This window comes from Syngnathus scovelli, chromosome 7 (genome assembly GCF_024217435.2).
Source record: "Syngnathus scovelli strain Florida chromosome 7, RoL_Ssco_1.2, whole genome shotgun sequence".
Taxonomy (NCBI): Eukaryota; Metazoa; Chordata; class Actinopteri; order Syngnathiformes; family Syngnathidae; genus Syngnathus; species Syngnathus scovelli.
Genome location: NC_090853.1, coordinates 9,100,781 through 9,121,480, shown reverse-complemented (window position 1 = coordinate 9,121,480; position 20,700 = coordinate 9,100,781). Strand labels below are relative to the sequence as shown.

Below are 20,700 nucleotides of genomic sequence, written 5' to 3'. Positions count from 1 at the left end.
CGGGGAGAACATGCAAACTCCACACAGGGAGGGCCGGAGGTGGAATCGAACCCGCACCCTCCTAACTATGAGCCGAGCCGCCATAAAATGACAATACTCTCGTTAAAGTTCTGTATATATTTGTTTCAAAACACCAATACAAATGTGTTTTATTAATTGAAATAAAACCTAAAAGGGGAAGTAGCTATTTTTTTCCCACTCATCATAAAGCCTTTGGCCTGGTATGCATGTGAAAAGAAGTTAACTACTAATTAAAAAAAACACTAAAACTAAATCTAGTCATCATTTCAAGATGAGAGGGAACAGCATGGTATACACAGAAATATACTGTCACTCAATGTTGTTTTATAAAAACGGTAAAGCATACTTTTTTAAAAAGGAGTAGTCAGCATGCTTTTTGCGAAACACTTATTAAATATGCTATTTGAGAACAGTAAAATCGTACTTTTTGTGTTTGCTTCTGTAACTCAATTACTGTAAATAACAATAAATTTGAAAGAAACCTGAGCCAAGAACCCAATTAAATCAAACCACGCAATGACTTTCCATAGGAGGCTGCATTGCTTTCCGCACACAGTGCAATTAAAGTATAATGCCTCAGTAAACAAAGCCAAAGTTGCATCAAAGGAAGCAGAGATCCTCAGTGATTATTCACCACCCTGAGCAGACAATAAAAATCCATAACATAAGCAAACATCAAAACCAAACAAGATACGAGACATGCAAGCAAGCCACTGGCGATAAGAATTATCCGGGGAAGACTTTTATGGATTCCTCTACATTTGAGCCACGCTTGGTTTAAGCTGCAAATGAAAGTCACAGTCAAAGTCAGTTCATAATTAAGCGCACATTGTAAGTGTGTGTGTGTGTGTGTGTGTGTGTGTGTGCGTGCGTGTGTGTGTGTGTGTGTGTGTGTGCGTGTGTGTGTGTGTGTGTGCGTGTGTGTGTGTGTACACATGTGCGTGCTGAATGTGGATGTTTGTGCATGGGTGGGTGTGCATGCATGTCCTTGAGTATGTCTTAGTGTGTCCTGTCTGCTCGACTTATTAATGGAGGCGGATCAGCTCGTCCTTTATGAGCCGAGAGATACATGTTTGACAGCGCTGAATAACGGCCCTCGTAGAAAGACAGACTATGGCGGTACTGCGTAATAGAAGTAATAACCAGGGGGAAAAAAACGACCCCAGATGGATCGCCTGTTGGGGTGCATGTTGTGCACTTCCAAGAGGATGCGGTATTAGAATGTTTCTCGAGTCATTTTCTGATTTCAATCTACCTGAATTTAAAAATACTGAAACGTTCATGGAGGATCATTTATCAACTCAGCTCGAATAGATGTATTGGGCTTTATTTCACACTTTGACTATTTACACAAGTTTTACATATGTTAGGTTGATAACCTTGAATCAAAAACAATAAAGAAATGTGCATAGAATTACTAGTTAGATATACAACAACTAGTATTAGTATTTAGTAATTAATATTCTAACAGCACAGTCTAGTCTGCATCGCAAACAAAGACTCAATAAATACTAGTAAATCCATCTCTGAACTTCTTCACTTTTGTCCCGAGTCTTCACAACTATGTCTTTGAACACAACACATTGGTCACATTCGATGAAGGGACATATTTAAAGTGATTATAAAGTAGCAATCCAGGTCACGACACAAATTGAAAAGTTCCACCCAGGACTTTTATCTGAGGGCTTATCTAACAGTATGTAAATAATGTCATCACCATTTTGATTGAAGGATTTCGTCTCTTAGTCCTGAAAGACAGCTGGGATAGCTTGAAGACACTAGCCACTCAGCAACACACACCATGAACACGTAAATACTATGACACCTGAATATTTTAAATTGATATTTTGAATATACTCCATGTTTTTGAAACATCAAATGCAATTGGATTGCAAGTATGAATGATGAGAGTCATCACAACGGCTCTGGCCATAATGGTGACAAATAAACACACTGCTCCCCTCATCAATCACAGACAAGGTGCCCTTAAATAAAATATGGAATACAAGGTAGAAAATGATCAAGTGTTTTCCTCACCCAACTATGAAGTACGTAGATGTATTATAAAGTCTTTCTTAATGCATCATACATCTACTGAGTGACCAGTACATATATTAGAACTAGTCACCAGTTTTGCTTGTCCTTTAAACAGTCACAGTCCTTTAATAAGGTTTAAGGTAGCTTCATATATGGATGAGAGCTTAATTTCAGACTGTTGAATGCATGGCCATTACGACTTACCAGTAAAATAATCAATGATGTATGATCTAAAAGAGGCTTGGAGGAGTGTTTTTAAGGTTAATTCATTTGAGACTACATCAGTTTGGACTATATAAAGAGATGATTTTGGAGCAAGGCTTTAAAATAAGCTAGTGCCGCTCCCACACGATTAGCACATTTGGAAAGGTAATCATCATTCATGGTGCTTGCGCAGGGTTTTGCACGGCATCTGCATTATTTCCTTGCTTGATTGTTCCATTCCGTTTAGCACGTTATTTCTCTTTTCCACCTCCTCTCGCTTCATCCTGCTTCCAACAAAGCCTTCTCTTTTCAGGCAGCCGCCCCCTCTTTTCACCGTTGCAAATACAAAAAGTGATTTACGTGGCCGTGGGTTCTCTGTGCCGCGTCCATCTAAGTTCCAGCGCACACCTTTAAGAGCCAATTTTGAGTCATTATTGAACCCGCTTGAAAGCACAAAGAGCCATTTGTCACGCAATCCGTTGCTGAAGACAAAAAGTTCAGAGGTGTTTTATGGACTTTGGGCGGAATAAGTGTCCATTTTGGACACCTCTAGTCACATTCAAGAGGTCGCTGTCCTTTTACGGGCAAGCTGGAACTTCTTACAGACATTTCTTCTTACAGGGGACACTTCTTGCAGGGGTGCTTTGGAGGGTCATTTGTCAGTAAGGCCAACAGGCCTGAAGAGCTTGTCCGGTCCTGATGAATGGAGCATGGTGCCTCGCTTCTTACATGGCCATCCATCGTCTTCTGTACATACACACCACTAAAGTCTCAAACCTGTTGCTGGATGGACTGTGGATCATCCACATCAGCATCAGAGCTAATGATAGAGAGAGTTAGTGTTTTAACTCCATATATGTCCGTAAGTATGGAACTGTAACATTTACAGTGTGACTTGGCAATGTCGTACAAACATATTTGCAAGTACATTCAAATGTAGGTTGGAACGTATTGGCAAATATGTTTGAAAACAGCATTTCCCCCTAATGGCGCAGGGTATGCAGAATTAAAAAATATATATATTTTTTGGGGGAATTGGGCCAATACATTTGAAAATCAAGATGATTTCTGTCCATCTGCAACCTTGTCTAGCTCAAGTTACCAAATATGGTTTTGATGTAATGAGCTTACCAACAAAGGCCGCACTTTACTTAAGTGAGGCATTTCTATACAGGCTAGCTTATTATCTAAGCCACGCTCTATTTTTTTTTTCTGTAGTTAATGAGGCTAAAAAAAATTGCACTCAATTCTTCCCATGCACTTGTACATCAAGAGCACAAGTGCAGGTCACGATCAAGAGCATACTGTGTACAGACTCCCTGTTCATAACAGCATTGTTTGTCCTCCATGATGACAACAGTTATCGCTTTGAAGAGATTTTATACAGAAAATGCCGAGACAAATACACAATATTCCACCAGACTCGATTCTGATCTTTGAACAATTGTCACAGCAACAATGTGGACTTGTAACTTTGGGACTGCTTGACATGACTTTAGAGAGCGACTTCATTTCTGAAAACTAAAGCCTTGTGATTATACCTTTTAGTTTTTAGTGTGTTGTTTTTGTTGTTGTTTTGTTTTGTTTTAAAGCCGCTATCGTCCTTGACTGCTTTGAAAATGACCTGTGTTTGGGAAAAATATACCTCTAAAATTGTGTTCAATATATTGCATTTCAGCATTCTTCATTGGACAGAATCAAAGGATCGGCCTGAGGCTGATGCATTCCGAACTAAGCCTTGTTGCATGTACTGATGAAGCCTGCTCAGATGAGAAGCACAACCAGAACAGTCCGGTTATGATCCATTCAATGCCTTCAGAGGCAACTGCATTTTTACATAATAAGCTACAGAATACATTGCGTCCATCTATTAAAAATCCTTTGAAAATGTTTTTTTCCCCCTCAACTTGTTATATATTCATGCAACCCACTCAATTCCAAAGTCCACATGCTTTATTTAGGATTTCACGCATCTTATTAGCTGTGTATTTCACCTCCAATGGGATTAGATAGCATCTTGTCCTCTATCTCCCCAATGAGGCAGAGGAATCAACCATATCCATCGAAGTTGTGTGACATTGAATTCACCTACAGGTATAGGTTGATCCCCAGATAAGCTTTGCTATCACGGGATGTTCTGGATCCTATTGCTCTGTCTTCTGCATGCCCCCCACCCCACACACTTCAATTAACAGCAATACTTTGGCCTCTCTGACTTTGTGATATCAGGTTAGCTATGAGAAGGTGAGAAAACACCTGCATGTTAACAAATGGCTTCCAACTGGTGGCACGATGGTGCAGGGGGATGCTCTGCAACAGCTGTGCCCTGAATCAAAGCACAACACCTTCAGGCAGAAATGAATCATGTGCAGAAGGAGTCAGAATATGAAGCATCTTACGGTCTGCAAGCACATGTCTGCATTTTCTTGATAAAGACTGAAAAAATAAGAAAGAAGAAGAAAGACTGAATGGAGTGGTTTTTTTTTTTACAGTCCACAGTACTCATCTCAGTCTGTTAGCTGTTGACAAACCTACCATATTCTTCATTTATTTATTCAGTTGCTGCTATTCAGTATGATTTTGTACATTACTGGAATAGAATTAATAAAAAACAATAATAAAAAAAACTATAAAAGGAATAGAAGAATTATGGAAAAATGCAGACACTGCATGAAAGGCTGGCTGTGTCTCTAACTCATGCAAATGTAGAATTTCTCCTTTACAAATATGCAGTGGTTAGCTTTTTTTTACACTTGTTTAACAAGTTAGAAAAATATGTGTAAGGCAATCATGTATTTTGTGTTTTTATCTTAATAGTCCTTACACGCTAAAACCGAGTGTTTGTAATGCGGTAATCTTCCACAGTTTTTTTTTGTTTGTTTTGTTTTGAAAAACAGCTCATTGTAATAGATTCCAAAGTAGTCCAAATTTCCATTTAATTACATGCTATATTTGCTAAGCTGCACCGTTGTAAAATATTTGCTCTCCCCGGCAGATTTTTGATCAAACTCTCCTGTCGTTGAGTGTCACAGTTTGTTTGGATTAAGTAGCATGAACAGTATGAGATTCTTTTTCAAATAACACCCTATCACACCACTTGCTTATCATAATTTTATACTTTATTAAGATGCATAGAATGGCATTTGGCTCTGGTATATCGTATTTACTGTAATTCGGGATGAGATTGGTCTGTGATTGATTAATTTGTTTGATGTCATAACATACTTATGTAGTTATACTTGACTGTCTGACACTCCTTGCTTAAGAAAATTAACTGTCAAATGAAATACGTGCTCTCATAGATGTTTTCTGTTTGTTCTTAATGAAGACTGATGTCATGTTAGTTGAGATATCTAATGATTCAAAATGATTTGTTTTATCTCCTCTTAGAAGAGAGCGATAAATACATAGACAGACAGACTACCTTGTTTATTGTATTCTTAATGAGGGAGCCACCCATGAACAAAAGACGGGGCCTTGAGTTCAGCTATTATTTTCATTCTGTGTTCCAGCCATTTTTTTGTGAGTAGGAAACAAAAACAAATAACCTGAGAAAAGATTCAATAAAGTAGGTAGTACAATTACTGCTGCCAAATAAGAAAAAAAAAAAAAACTCTTTTTGGATGAGGAGGGAACCCTGTAAACCCTCAAGCAAGGAAGGTGCAAAATTGGATGAATCTAACACTTCTGACTTTAAACAGTCCGGTGAATAAAAACAAGAATGTAAAGTCATTGTGTGACTATGTGACATGCACCCAAAGCATTGTGCTAACAATTACCTTTCTGAGTTTTTCACCACCTGTGTTTGTGGCTAACACAAATACCGACGTGGTGCTGCTATGTCGCTAATGTCTCCAATCTCTTGTCTTCATTTATTCTTTTTGCAAACACCTTTGCTTGCTTTTCTCACACTTTAAGACGCGTTTGTGAGTCCTTGAAAGTGAGAAGACCTCACTGACAGTCACAAATGCTTGATGCACTTTGCAGCATGATATATCAAAATTGAAGTTCTACATGGCAATTCATCACGAGCCACCCACCCACAAATCCATATTCATTATCCTGGCATGCATGCTTTTCATTTGCACCACGACGTGGTTAGACCTGTATTGATTTTTATCCCATTACTAACCCCCAACCTTCCCTTTTGACATGCTGTAATAAAGCCTTTGGCCATTTTGCCTTTGACTTCTGCATGTTCAAAAAAGCTATTATCCATCGCTGTGGGCCATTCCATCACAATTGAAAATGACAAAAGCTGCCAATATCTGTCTTGTCATGATTTATTTTGTCACTAAATACAAAAACCTCAAACTTGAACAAAATCCCTGTCATTTGTCAACCTCTCATCGATTTCATTCATTTCATTTCGATGAGATCAGCACCATTTTGAATAGGCAATACTTTATATCATTAAATTTCATGCACGTGCAGCTTCGTGAAGTGGTGGTTAGCATGTCTGCCTAGCCTTCTAAATTGGTCTCTCGATTATCTCTAGGTGTGAATGTGCCTTGGGATAGGCTGTAGGTCAACAAACACATTTTAATTGAAAGGAATTTGACAACCAATGAGAATGACATTTGTTAACCTCAAGCTTTCTTGCGGAACAATTAAATATTGCTGCATTTGACCTCTCGCGCTAGAAGTTACAATGGCAAACTGAATCATAAATCATACATTTTCTATATCGCTTATTAGCCTTATTAGGGTCAAAGGTGAGCTTGAGCAAATCCCAATTGACTTTGGTTGAGAGACGGAGTACACGTACTGTATACTGTAAACAAAGCACCATTAATATTTCTTTTAAAACCACCGTAATTCATTGTTCCACCCTGTTTCTTTGACTCGATTATTCAGGTTGACGAGCACTCGGTTCGCAGAAACATTGTAAAGACATCTATTTTTCGTTTTGGTGGTTTCATGAGTCTTACCATACAAAGTGAATGAGGGTGAGATATCGTCTAAAGTGTAAATACATGTTTTGAAGTGCAGTTCTGGCAACCGGTAGTGATAATCATTACAAAACATGATCAGTTTTTAGGTTTAAGTACATGTCTATAATTATCTATTTTGCTCCATATTATTTTGTTTCATGAAACCACTTGACAAATTAAAATTCAGTGAAGTCAACAAAACATTGTCAGTGTGCAAACATCTTCTACTGTATAACAAATTTGCTCATTTGTAGGACAACTTTGGCAGCAAGAGGACTTGTGACATTGAAAAACTCTCTTATTTCATATATAGCACCATTCAATAATTATTGGCACCATAGAAATGACAACTTTTGCACAGCTGTACCTGACCAGTAACATATATGTCAATTTTGCCCTATGAACGTGCAGAAATGTAATACATCAAAGAAATGGGAGCCGTGAATAAATATATGGAACAACAGCTCATACCCATTTGAGCAATGTTGCTGTCAAAACAATAATAGTAAGAAAAAAAATTGACAATCCAGACAATAACACTTTTATCAGTGATCCAATGACTACAGTGGCCATAATTGACCAATGCATCAATGCGTGCTTTCATCAAGATCACTTCTTTGAGCACATTATTCCAGAAGGCTGCCTTCAATGAAGCTTGACTTGATTGAAGATGCGGCTTACGCTGTAATTGCTAAGCAGTTCATATTCCATAGTGAGAATTGGAGTGGGTGGAGACGGCGCTTTTCTCGGCCAAAAGTGCAGATTGTTGAAGCTCTTCTCTGTGTGGAAGTGTCCACGCATACAGACGTCTACATGTGCCCCTCTCCGACTGAATCAATTCAGCCTCTGTTTATCTCATTAGCTTGTAGTGTGTAATCAATGACACAAGGGCATTTGTTTCGAGCCTGCAACCCGCCGCGCGTTAACGTGCAACTTGCTGTTGGAACATTGCACAGTCTACAGTTATCTTCAGCGGTGAGGCTGCACGCTCGGCTGAATGTCAATGAAGCGATCCTCTTGCCGTTTAAATGATCCCGTCGCAACATCCGTGAGACGTTTGGCGTAAGGAAGTGCAAAATTGTGCACACAATGCAGTCAGGCACACTTCATAGTGACAAATAATTTCTGAATCACTGAACTCCAGCTCAAGCAGGAGTAGATAATGAGATGTTCAGTGTTTATAAGTGACTTTTCCTAGTGTCTTCCCAAACTAATATTCCCTCCTCAAGCCCTATGTAAATGGAATTGACAATATTTTTGATCACGAATTGGCTTGATGGCTACTGGACAACCCATGTGTCACATCAGGACCACAGGTCACTGATGTTGAAGCAGACACATACAGACACACACATGTGCCTGCCTTAGGCCAAGCAGCAAATATTGTATTTGCCAAATTCACAGAGCCGCTTTGATCCCTGTGCAGCACTTCACACGCACCACCACATCACACAGATGCGTCACCAGACAGCACAAACGATGATGATAATGCTAAAAATAGCATAGCCACAGTACATTAGATTGATTAGAACTATTGCGATTGTCTTTGTCTACTAATAACATTTCAATATTTTCTATTTTAAACAAGCAGGTTATGCCAAAAAGGCATCAAATTGCAGCCCACAGTACTAACATATTTAGAATTGAATTAGCTTTCAGGAATAATTGGCCCCTTTTTTTTTTTTTTTACAATTTTGCTCATGGGCTCCCTTTAATTTACCCCTTGTGTCCAATCATGAGAGCATGGATAGAACCTAACTGTAAATGGTCCATCGGTATTATTTACCACCATAACAATAATCACTATATCAAGCATTTAATCAGTTTGAAGTTTGAAAACATGGTCAATTCATGGCATAGTCTAGCTTTAAGATACAATATAAAAGTAGGACACCGTCAAAGCTCCCTAGCTTGTTACTCCTTCATATGAAATGAACCTGAGAATGTTGCAGCCCTTAATTGAATTTCTCTGTTATTTTTCATAAGGCAGCAAATGGACATGGATGGGTTAGTTTCGCTTTGAGGTATTTTTTGGGAGGGGGGGGCTACCAAGTGACGCCTGAAACAAACTGAGACAAATGTGTTGTGCAACCAGCATCAACCGTGTCACCTTGTCCGTGTTGGATCTTGAGAAAAGACACAAACAGGCATGCACGCAACCTGCTCCAACAACAAAAAACTCTCTCCCTTCTGGATGCAGTGGGAGTTTGTCGAATAACATTTTCCACATGAAGAGAAAACCCGGGGAAGGATAAAAATCGGACTAGGCAGGTTTCTGTCCACATTTTAACGACGTATTTTCAGAGCTTCTTGGCATTCACCAAGGAAACAGGTGACACGTGTATATTGCATTTGTGTGACTCTCACATGCGACACTTGAGCAAGTAAGGTAATTGGTGCCTAGCGCACATGAAATGCCGTGCAAGCAATATGAAAAACAATCGTGCTGACACTGACACTGCCTGACAGCTCAGTGATGCATACGTGCATTTTATTTTATAATAAATTCTACCTTTTCTTTCATACCTGTTTACAAGTAACTGCGCATCACTGCCAGAGCCAGCCAAGAGGCTGCAAAAGAGTTTTGTTACTTTGATTGGCTTTTTTCCACCTTTGTTAACGTTTCATACTTTGGTTGATTACATGTCCAGCTCATTCAGTCAAATAATTCTGCAAACCAACATTCATTTTATTAATTTTACACTTAGAGGAATATCAGACAAGCCTTTCAAGCCCAATCCTATTTCACACTGTTTAGCAGAGATAATTGTCATGGTTTTAACTATATTTTCACATTGTAGATTAGGAACGCTGACTGATCCACATCTTGTAAATCAGAAAAAAAGAGGATGCTACATTGAAGCTCAGTGATCCATGAGTATGTTGTTCCTCTGATTAATCACAATGAAAAAAAGTGATCACTGACTAATTAGAAGCTACAACGAGTGCAATACATCTCAAGCAGACATAATTGGAAATCAATAGGATTCTCACTCTGACAAGATTTGAAAATTATCACGTAGGATTTGTGAAGAATAGGTCAACAAGAAACATCTACCGATTGTATGACTGGCCAATGGCTATCTCGTGTCACATATGGCTCAAAGTCAATAAGCCTCTCATGAATTATGTGTGGTAGGTTGAAGAAAATTCATTAATAATTGAACTCTGAGTCAAAGCGTCGACAGACAAAATTGACATTTGTGTCTTTCCACTGAATCTGCGTCACTGTCACCATCCTGTAAAGGTTGAAACAATACAACAAATTAGTTGCGAGGCTCTATGCACAATTAAATGCATGCAACACAGCATCTTAGCCAGATTAATTATTTAGCACCTTTATTATTCCGGCAGGCAACGTGATCAGTCAGGCTCATACGATTAAATCAGAATATGCTTCCGCCGTCTTATTATCGAGGCCGTTATAGGTACGTGGTCGGTGGTGTGGAAGCAAAAACACGTTGGGCGTGTGAAAAAACAAACAAATCCCACAACATTACACCCAATTACTAAAGACTTGAGGTCGTTAATGAGCAAATGTGGCCTTAGATAGATGGCTGGTTCATGACATCGGGATTTAGAAACATTGTGTTTTCATTGAAACTGGGGGATTTACAACAAAGGCTCAACCATCTTAGGAAGACAATTGAGAGCTTGCCTGTGTTGCAAAAGTAGGGCTGTTTTTGTTGTTGTGTGGTGTCTGCCCTTGCGCATACCTAATCTCCAACTCATTAGTGAAGCTGTCCCTTGAAGGACAGATGTTTATCACGCAGAAAACCAAAAACAAGCATGCTGTGTGCCACTGATATTCACAAAGAAACGTCCACAAAACAAAACAAATAAAAAAAAACTATTATTTCATTGCGATTATACTTTAGCCACTTTTAGTTTTCCTTCTACAATTAGATAATGTGCTTCACATGGAAGCTGCTGTGGTGAATGCCATTAAATGAATGAATTAGCTGTTAGAAGAAAAAAAAAAGTTAAATAAGCCAATGAATGATCAATATGTGCTACCAAAACCTATATTTGATTTTTTTTTTTTTTTGCAGTCACTCCAGATAAATCTGCAGATAATTACAAGCCGGTCAAGAAAACAAATTTGGAATAAGAACAAACAAACAAAAAACACTCCACAGACTACACAAAATGGATATTATTGGTCAAATAGTGCATATTATATTTTGTGTATGCTGATGTCTAGTATATCATGTGCCATAAAAGCTTGTGGAAAAGAGTTGAAAGAGTCGAGGGTTTATTAAGTTGCATCTCAAAGATGAGCGCAGAATGTTAAAGCCAGTTGACCTCAGTCGTTATGTCAAATGTTTCTTCTTCTCCTGATGACCTCCGCTGCCCACTCTTAGGTAGAATGTATAGTGGCTACTATATGGTGTGCACTGTATTTCTTGGATATGACACCTCCACCAGACCACAGCGACTGCAGGCTAAGCTCCTTGGCCTTCTTATTTCATGTAATTTAATCAATCCGGGGAGAGATGGTGAGTGTGGGGGGGGAGGGAGGCGTCTCTGCTGTTTTCATTCACTCTCTGTGTGTATGTTTGTGTATGAGAGAGAGAGCTGGAGGAGCTTTGCTTATTGTTTTTAGCTTTGCCTAAAGGCATAGTAGAAAATGTGTCTTTGTGGGTGTGTTTGTGGGGGCGAGTGTCTTTATATTAATAGACCATGTGACTGTGCCTCCAGTAGCATCCAACCACTGTCTCCTAATCTCTCGCAGGCCTGATGAATGTGAACACAAGTGACACTGCACCGCCAGCTGTCCCTAATACTACCTCCCTATTTCCCAGACAGCAGCACTTGCCTGAGGCTGCATGGCCAAGTACAAATACACATAATGAGATTATGAAAAAACAATCATTAAGCATAACGGGAAAGGGCTCTTATATGAATTGTTAGGCATTAGTGTCTGAATTTGTAAATTGCAATGAGAGGTTCAGTGGCAAGATACATGCATATATATTATTAACCTTGATTTTTTTTTGTATAAAATTTCATTTGTTCTCTACGAGCTGGAATTACTTTCGTGTAAAAAAAATATTAAAAAAAAAAAACTGAAACCAAACAATTCGGCAAACAAAAATAATGACGGGTTGAAAATGCCCTTCAGTTCTTTTGGCAACAGTCACAGGAATGATAATAATCTATTCCCTGATCAGCGTCTTTAACCTAATCCAACCTGATGTTAAAATGTATTTTTTTGCTAAGACTTTCAATTTAACAATACATGTTTGTTTGAAATAGAAATTTCAAAGTGCACATGCAGACACGTAGACACACATTGCCACAGCAGGTTTTTTTTTTTTTTTCCATTGGATCTCCAGCTACTGGATTTGCATCACTGCTCTACTTGGCCCCAATGCAAGCAGAATTTTAATGCCAAACAAAATCTTTCATCTTCTACATATGGCCTAGAACTACCATTCAAGAAAATTTCTCAGTAATCAACCATGTGATGTCATGCTTTTAACTAATAACCAACTAACAATAAATCCAAGCCCACATTTTAGCCTCATGCTTTACACACTTGGCAGAGGTGAAAATGTATTCACATTTTGTCTTGCATTATTTATCAGCTTGCTGGAAACAGTCGAGCGAGAAAGCTAACTTCCATCTGACTCGCGTCACCTCACTCTTGTGATTGTGATGTTGTAGAGTGTGACTCTTCTTCCTCTTCTCAGACTCTTCACCCTTTCTGTCATGTCCTCCACTCTTGATGGCAGCCTTTGTAAGCTTGCTGCAAAACAAGCTGATGAATTAATCTGCCGCATGAGATTGGAAAATTCTGCCTCTTATTATTCAGTGTTGCTGGTCAAGCGGCTATGATGCACCTCAGGCAAAATCCTCAGAGGGAGAAAACCTGGCACAGGGAAGTGAACCAGTCTTTTCCAAGCACACGGGCACAATATTGGAATAGCACTGGAGGAGCAAGATATTAAAATCCTTATATGGTATTGTTATCTCCCAGCGTCTTGATACTCTCACCAGTCGACTTTTAAATGTTTTGGTAAGATCGGTTTTCTGTGTTTTAGCAATACACTACTAAACAGTCAATGAAGACACATTTTATTACGTCACTTTTTTCATTTGACTGCATTGCTTTTTGCCACTTTGTGTAATGAAGAGACAAGACTGACTTGACCTTGTTTGACATAATTGCACACACTGGTCATATAGTTCATGTTGTGGGCAATTTTGGTTACACAACAGTGTTTTCAATGTTACATGCAATTGTTCTTGGTAGCAGTAAAACAAAAGCAACTAACACCTGCTCTGCAGAGGAGGATCTATTTTCTGTTTCGAGATTTTAAGCGTCCACCACTTGCATTTTTAGCTTCTTCCACAGCACCCACATGCTGCCCCGTGTTTCAAACTTTCGCAGTCTTGTCATTATCGCCCCGAACATTTTCACAGAGCCCACCTTCTTGCCAGGCTTCATACATGTGATTTCAATGTGCAATGATGTGTGGAATGTTGCACAGGTATCAGTGATGAGCTCTCTTTGAGCATATGGATGTGTAAGTGTGTGTACATATGTGTGTGTCCTACACACATGACAACATACTGGGTAACAACTGCAATGCACCATAGGAGGCAGTGTATAATTTATGTCATTATATTGTTCAGATGCACAATAGAAAATGATGTCATTTTTGCGGCTTTTCCAGCTGTAATTTAACTCATGCCATTTCAAGAACTCTGACAATTTTGAATTAAATTTGACATAGTGAAACTATAAGGTCATAGACTCACCATGTTTTACTGTCTACATTTTTCATAGAGTTCTGTCTTGCTAAAAAAAAATGTAATTCATGTTCAATTGGTGGTGCAAGTCAATTCTATTCTCATGCATGTACAATAACTGCAGCTTCATGTTATGTATTTGTGGGCCCTTTAGCCATGAACACACATGACATGACAAGGTGTCCACTTCCATAAGTGAGATGTGCATGCTATTTTCTGACATTGGCACACTGAGCAGAACTAAATTCATGCACGGTCGAAGAGTGCGGTACCACCGGAGCACGCTGACACCAGTGTTACAAACAGCCGGGGGCAACACATGCGCACATACAGTATATATAGTACAGAGACTCTTTTCAATGCATGTAAGCTATTGGAGCAGAAGAACAGTCAAGATAAAATGTATGCACTTACTCTATCAGACAAATGAGAAGCAGTGGCAGTTGGATTAGTTGAGTATGTAAATTTCGTAGATGTGTTATTTCGCAGGATGGATTGAATGAGGAGAGAACGCAGTAGGACTCATTCCATCGCACAGTGTGTAAGTGACAGCAGTGGATTCAAATCACACACGGACGTGTATAATTATTTCCAAAATGAGATTAATTTAACATCATTATGATGAGTGAATGTACTTGGTTGCATTCATAAGGATCCGAGTGAGTGCTGGTCTCTGTGGCATATAAATTGAAAAAAAAAAGTTGCAGCATATTTTGCCCTGTGTGCTTGATGTCATGCTGGGTGTCAGCTGCCTGTGACTGGACCAGTCAGAACTTCCAGGCAATTGGACTGATGCATACTGACACATGACTAAGGCTTCAAAACTGGAGTTCAGACCTTTGGCACCATATTCACACTGTGCAAGCTTTTCCTATGGCACTAAATGCCTGAGCTCACTGCAAAATTACACATAATGATGAGGCAAATAAATATTTGGATACTAAAATATTAGAGACGCTCATGCAGTTTACCCGCAATGGTGCAGACAGAAGCAAATTAGCCCTTAAGAACCTGCTCTACAGGCTACTCTTTGAACATTAAATTTGAACGTGAAAGTGAACTTCTTATACACTTCTGAGACTTTAGGAATGTTTAAAAAGAGAGAGAGAGAGAGAGAGAGAGAGAGAGAGAGAGAGAGAGAGAGAGAGAGAGAGAGAGAGAGAGAGAGAAATAGATGCATGAGGCACACCTTTTGCATTATTCAATCAGCTCTGGTTATTTTAACACAGATGAACCCATCCATTCAATTTCGATACGGCTCGACCTCTTTGGGGTTGCGGGTGAGCTGGAGCACATGCTGACAGCATACCAGCATGCAGACAACCAACCATTTGTCTTCGCATCGTCACCTATAGATAGTTTGGAGACTTCAGTGAATCAAATTGACATTTTATTTCAATTTAAAAAATGGTTTGACCTTTTGTCTTTACATCATCACCTATGGATAGTTTGGAGACTTGTGAATTAAAATTATATTTCAATAAAAAAAAAATGTTTAGCAGTTTGACCACGGAAAGGCTCATTTCAAAATTTGAAAATCTCTTTGGTAGACCCGTGATTGATTGCATTTGACTTTTTCGATTCCGCTGTACTTTTCCGTGACAGTGTGAACCCACCTGGATGATCTAATTCGACAGAAACGGGCTGACAATAAGTTGTCGAAGGCTACCGGGTGTGAAGTGCATCTTATCGCAAAAAAGCAGGTTCTTTCTTGGCAGATATCAGAAAAGCAATCCTACAGCCCACTCAAGCTCTCCTTTTCCTGCGCCTAGTTTTGTTTTCCTCTCCAGACAAGTTGTTAAGCGAGGAAAAGGTAGCTCGCTGCTCCCTTGGGTCATGAGCCAAAGTGGGTCTGTCAGGTTTTGAGCTTGAGAAAACTGCCGGCGATGTGTGCTGCCTTCTCACAGTATTAAACTTCTATCTTGTTCAGATATTGGACTGTGAATTGATCATCTTAGATCACACAATCCAAATAAGCAGACCTCATGTGCCTCTCCTCAACTGCTCAGTTAAGAGCAAATCGCCACAATTGCTATCTCAGCATGCTCATCCCGAGGATTATCGCCCCATCCTTTTCATCAAGAGCCTTCTTCTTTTCGGAAGCGCTTCCCAAAGCCCTCCTTGCAGCAAGCATGCAAGCAACACAGCTTCCCTCTCGCTCTCGCTCGTGCTCTTCCCCCCCGTGTCATGCTCAACCGCAACCCAGGGACAAAGATGGCAATCTCCTCCTTGTCGCCTGATCAGCATGGAAATTGCCTCATGTCTGTCAAAGCTCCTTTGCATCTTTTCAAGTAGAACCGGATCAGACAGAGGAAACGGGAAGATAAATGGAGCTTTTTCTCTTTACCTTTTCAGTGACTTCAACGTGCGTCTGCTATTCCCAGGCAAGCAGGACTCCCATTCATTGGAGAATTCCTGTTTTTGTCCCTGCTGTGTTTTGTGTCCCTCTTCTTGCGGCATTCAGAGCATCCTTTTCTTTTATTCTCTCATCCTCTTGAAGGAGATTTTTTTTCTGAACTCCCAGGATGTGTTTCCTTTCTTTTCCTCTTTTTCTTTGCAGTGATGTGTTTTATTTAGTGGCTTTGCACCCCTTCTTTCTATTCCGCCCTCCCTTCTGCTTTTGTCCCCCTCTGCCTCTCTGCTGCCTGCTGGCTGGCTGGTCCACTCTGAAGCCGACCGCTCTATCGAGACGAATGAGGTGGCTCTACGCGTGCGAAGGCATATGTGAATGTGCTTATGCTAAGGGGGGTGGTTTGGATTGGGGGGGACTAAACTAGCCTCTTAGCTGAGACTGAGACCACCTCTCTTCCTCCTCCCTTCTAGAGATGGGCTTTCTAATGGCATGTACCATTAAAATCTCAGAATAGGGTGGGTTGCCGCTCTGACGGGAGAGAGAAGAGGGGAGTAGAGAGAATGTGAGCATAAAGAGATGATGGAAAAGGCAAGTGGTAAAACGCATAAAGACCGTCTGTTGAAAATGGGTTCAAAAACCATATCCCACCTCCTTCCTCTCTAGTATTATTATGTCTGTCGCTGACGTTGTAATGAGACCATGACATTCTATAGGAGTGTGAGACGCTCACACAATTGTATAATAAAAGAGAAGAATGTTGTTGTTGGAGTGTATTAATCCTGGTCGACGAATGTGTCATACGTACATAAAATATTCCCTCATTCTTGAATAGCTTCACAGATGCGCACATCAGGGATTGGGTGGGCCAGTTGACATCTTGCGTTCATGACCAAAACATTCAGCGCACCTGCACTATATAAAAAAAGTTGCAAGTAAATAAATAAATATCTTCCTTCAAATACAGTTCATGGAAAAAGGATATATTTTTTTTTTTTATTGTACACTTTACTTGAAAAGGTTTTTAGGTAAAGATAAATTAAAATAAATCTAATTACAGTCCATTACAAGGCATTCAAAATGAAGCCTTTTCTTAAAAAGACTTTGTACCAGACACTTATTGAACATTTTCATCAACTTTCATCAGAATTTATAAAATGTCAGTGCATTTAATCATAGTCAAATAATTCTTTGTTGAGAAATTATGTGGTTTTACTGCCTCATGTGGGTTCATTCCTTTTACGTTATTAGAATGCTTCCTTTGCTGATTAGGAACTGCACTAAAGTATTTGATCTCAAAAGATGCTGCCATTTTCAAACTTATAAACACCCATAATTAAAAACTCCAAGTTCCTGTGCCAAACCAGTGAATGTCTTTAAAGAACTGTGACTTCAGTGATTGACAGAAACTGGCCTCAATGCCAATTCCGCCACACTTCCATCCCAGAAAGCATCTCATTTCAGGCGTCACTGAATATAGAGCCTGTTGGTGGCGGAGGTGAGACAGCGTCTGGTCGGAGGGTCAGAGGCATCCTCTTGGACAGCTCACCTCCTGTGAGCTAACACAGCAGACTTGGCTCTGCAAGCAGTTCAACTGGGGAAAATAAGACTGAAGCAGTAAAACTGCAGCACATGTAAAAAAGAGAAAAAAAAACTCTGTCTCTACCCCCCCCCCCCCTCCACTCTCTCTCTCAGGGTTTTTTTTTGTGTGTGTGTGTGTGGTTGTTTTGGTCTTAAGTGGATCTCTTCATGACTAATTTTAAATGAATAAAATTTTAACACAACCCAGGCGGCACAGTTGACCAACGGTTGGTACATCAGCCACACAGTTCACAGATACAAGATTTGATTTCAGCTCAGGCCTTCGTGTGTGGAATTTTCATGTTCTCCCGTGCCTGCATGAGTTTACTCTGGGCGCTTTGGTTACCTCCCACATTCCAAAAACATGCATGGTAGGCCAATTGAGCACTCCAGTTTGCCTATAGTTGTGAGTGTGAATGGTTGTTTGTCTATATTTGCCCTGTGATTGTGTTGGTGACCAATTCAGGGTGTACTCACTACTTGCATAACGTTTGGATTAAGCATGCCTTGATTAGGCATATCATTTTTCTTTTGTTTTATTGATTCCCACTCCTTTAAATTTTTCTTACAATATCACAACTGTTCAGGATAATAATTTTTGACAAACTATGAGCATTGCCACAAACTGATACCATGATGCGAGTCTAGACAACAAGCAGCTCTCAGATGATTTAACAGCTGCCTGCAATATTTCACTGCAAAGTGTCAGCAAGTATTTTTGAGCTTTGGTCAGTCAACCGTCTTGGACACTCATTACTCGAGTTGCTGAATCAAAACCTGCAATGATGTGACATGGAGGTTTGATGAAACAGTATTCTAAATTTTGCATTTGTTTCACAGTGGCGTCATCAGGATGTACTCCTACACCTAGCGGCTAAAGACTGCTGAGATATGGATGGCTAAAAAATAAAATCTTAGGGACTTTGTCACAATTATTAAAATTAATATAGCTACAATGAATAACAAATGTCTGTAAAATGCCCAAGACGAAATGTGCACATGTGCAAGTTTTTGTCCAGCATCATATCACTGCAGTAGTGTTTCCCACCAATGGTCAAATAACAAATGAGAAGGAGGAGGTATAAGACAGGTGTGCAATCCGACATCCCGAGGGAGCTACAGGAATGGGACAAGAAGGAACTTGAGCTCATCGGGCCACAACGGAAGAGGAGATGTGTCTTATCTTATTCCAGCTGACATTGAGACATTACGGCGGTGTACAGCCTAAAGTGGTCACCAGTCATTTGCAGGACACAAACATCCATTCACTCATGTTCACTCCAATGTACATTTTAAAGTTTCAATTCACCAAAGATGTGCACGTTTTAGCAATGAGGATAAGTCGTTCAAGGGATGGATGGATGGATGGATGGATGGATGGATGGATGGATGGATGGATGGATGGATGGATGGATGGATGGATGGATGGGTGGGTGGGTGGGTGGGTGGGTGGGTGGGTGGGTGGGTGGGTGTGTGGGTGGGTGGATGGATGGATGGATGGATGGATGGATGGATGGATGGATGGATGGATGGATGGATGGATGGATGGATGGATGGATGGATGGATGGATGGATGGATGGATGGATGGATGGATGGATGGATGGATGGATGGATGGATGTTGACTCATTCAGGACCAAATTTAATTTCGAACTCACTCAAGTCCCTGTTTTAACATTTCCTCTCAACTATTGTATCGTTTCAACTGGAGATACACTGTAACATTTTGGAATTGTTTTTCTTTTCTGACTCATGAAGCAGACGGCTTCTCTAAAACACCACCTGCCATGGATAGATAACACACGCTTGTCCGAGGTGGCTATAAAGAACATTAAACTGATACATGGGCAGGTGGCCATTCCATTAATGGCTCGCTAGTGTGTCCACGGCCTTGGGCTATATCATTTCTTGGAGGTGAGTCCGTTGCCTGGCGACCTCCTATATGGTAGATAGTCGCTGATACCGATGGATCATGTGGCTGCACTGGGCCGCCATTTCCTCATGACAGATTAATGGCTGATCTACAATCATAACTGAATGGCAGCAGAGAAAATCTAATTAAATATTATTGCCCCAAAATCCGAAAGTGGCTAATCTGACACCCAGGAAAGTATTCAAGCAAGCAGATTGAGCGTGTGCTTCATCTAAACCAGAGTTTTGCATTAACTTTCTTTCAAATTCCACAATCTTATTCACAACTCATCAGAAGTACAGTGATTTCCGGACTATAAACTGCACCCGAATATAAACCGCACCAGCTAAAACTCAGGGAAAATCTTTTGTTATCCTGTTAGCCACACTAGACTAGCCTAGCCACAGGTGTTTTAATAATTTATTTTCCTATTTAAGAGCATATGCACAAGTTCCATCCATCCATCCATTTTCTGAACCGCTTAGTCCCCACGGGGGTCGCGGGCGTGCTGGAGCCTATCCCAGCCGTCATCGGGCAGTAGGCGGGGGACACCCTGAACCGGTTGCCAGCCAATCGCAGGGCACACAGAGACAAACAACCATTAACACTCGCACTCACACCTAGGGACAATTTGGAGTGATCAATCGGCCTACCAAGCATGTTTTTGGGATGTGGGAGGAAACCGGAGTGCCCGGAGAAAACCCACGCGGGCTCAGGGAGAACATGCAAACTCCGCACAGGGAGGGCCGGAGGTGGAATCGAACCCGCACCCTCCTAACTGTGAGGCGGACGTGCTACCCAGTGCGCCACCGAGCCGCCTATGCACAAGTTATACAATATAATCAAAATCATGAAAGAAATCCATAGATGAACCGCACTGGGCTATAAGCCACAGGGTTCAAA

The 20,700-nt window shown here is 40.3% G+C and overlaps 1 protein-coding gene across 6 annotated transcripts in view; it reads right to left on the bottom strand.

Moving 5' to 3' along the window:
• LOC125971847 (galactosylgalactosylxylosylprotein 3-beta-glucuronosyltransferase 1) overlaps positions 1-16,748 on the bottom strand; it is a 59,902-nt gene extending 43,154 nt beyond the window's left edge. For 2 of the 6 annotated variants that reach the window (XM_049724897.2, XM_049724903.2), the window contains exon 1: positions 16,303-16,745. The gene's annotated coding sequence lies outside the window, so the exon portion shown is untranslated. Of the gene's footprint in view, positions 1-12,839; positions 12,949-16,302 lie in introns of all 6 variants that reach the window. The other 4 variants (XM_049724899.2, XM_049724900.2, XM_049724905.2 and 1 more) reach the window with 4 other exon arrangements.
• Between the last annotated feature and the right edge of the window lie 3,952 nt (positions 16,749-20,700).